Source organism: Microtus ochrogaster, linkage group LG9, assembly GCF_000317375.1.
Source record: "Microtus ochrogaster isolate Prairie Vole_2 linkage group LG9, MicOch1.0, whole genome shotgun sequence".
Classification (NCBI taxonomy): Eukaryota; Metazoa; Chordata; class Mammalia; order Rodentia; family Cricetidae; genus Microtus; species Microtus ochrogaster.
Window position 1 is genome coordinate 38,898,191 of NC_022034.1, and position 1,697 is coordinate 38,899,887.

Sequence of the window (1,697 nt, forward strand, 5' to 3'; positions counted from 1 at the left end):
ATTGCTTTGAATATGTAGATCACTTTGAATATGTAGGATGATTTTCACCATAATAATTCTGCTAGTTTATAAGCCTCAGAGGTCTTCCCATCTTCCAATATCTTATTCAGTTTCTTTCTTTAATGTCTGGCAGTGGCCATGTTGGAGAACCTGCACTCAGCAATGGAGCTTATAGAATACAACTTACTGGATAGCACAGCTATGAGGGGTGTATCCTGGAGAGGCAAAGCCCAGGGAGGATTGTCCCCAGAATGCCCCTTGCTTCTGCTGTGCTTTCTCTGGCTTGCTGCTATCATGATCTTACTGTATTTGGCATGCTGTGATTACTATGTGACAGACTCATACTGTATCTAGTATAATGTGATTATTTAATGGGAAAATCCCACTTCTCACTGGGCAATTGAGTTGCAGATCATAATGAGGATTATTTTTATAGAGCAATGACACTACTTTGGACAGCAAATAAAGATGATTAGGGAAATTGTTCAAGTTATTCTGCCAATTGTTTCAGTAAGAGATATAAGGAAGATAAAAATATGGTATGGCTAGAAGTCACCTTCCTTTTTACTTGCCAAAGATGGAAAATAAGAACAAGGAAGTTTCATGCATTATATATCCATGAATTCTGCCTGTGGAAAAACAGGCTGATGATCAAAGAAAGCAATTATGTTCCTACACCCAAGGTTAGGTGTGAGTTCCTTGGTTGTGTAGCTTACAGAATTAATCACAGGTTTCAGTGTGCATCTTGGAAAAAAAACCCAAAGTTGTGAAAGGAAATTAAATGTCCCTATTGTGTGTAAAAAACAAAAAAAGAAAAATAGGTGGTTAGCTAGACCACTTGAGTAAGGTTTTGTAGAGCAGAAATAGGATAGGGTTCTGCTGCACTGAAACTGCAAACAGCCAAATGTCGTATAAAGGAACTGGAAGAAATAAACTTGACTTGCTTGAAACTGTGTTTGTCAATAATAAAAGAATCATTGCTTTGGGGTGAAGGTGCTATGGTGGGAAAATTAATACAAAGGAAATGTTTAACTACTTGTGGGCTTCTAACAAAACATAACTTGTAATCATAATGTGATTTCTTCCTGTATAACGATTTTAATTTATTTCTGGAAAATATGTAACTTGTGGTTGTAAGGTAATTTCTTCTTGCCTATAATTTTTGTCTTAGGTGGTATAAAAAGAATGAAAGAAAAACAAAGGGGAAGAGAAGAAAAAGAAAAAGAAAATGAAGAATTAAGTTTTGCCCCCTCGGATAATGCCTGTGTGTTTGTATAGCCACTGACTCTAAATCTGTTCTCCAGTTTCTCTGACTTGTTGGAGTTGGGCTCTGGCAAATGTTTTATAGTTTTTATTATAGAAGTCTTTTGTTTGTTTGATTAGAGTTACTCCAAGATATTTTTCTGACACTATTGTGAAAGTTATTATTTCCTTGATTTCTTTCTCAGTCCATTTGTCATTTGTATATAGGTAGGCTAGTGATTTTTCTGTAGTAATTTTGTATCCTGCTAATTTGCTAAAGGTGTTTATTAGCTATAGAAGTTTTCTGGTAGAATTATAGGGTCATTTATGTATACATTCTTATCAGCAGCAGCTAACGGTACTTTGACTTCTTCCTTTCTTATTTGTACCTGATCTCCTTTAGTTGTCTTACTTCTCCAACTAAGATTTCACGTTATATTAAGTAAATATGGGGA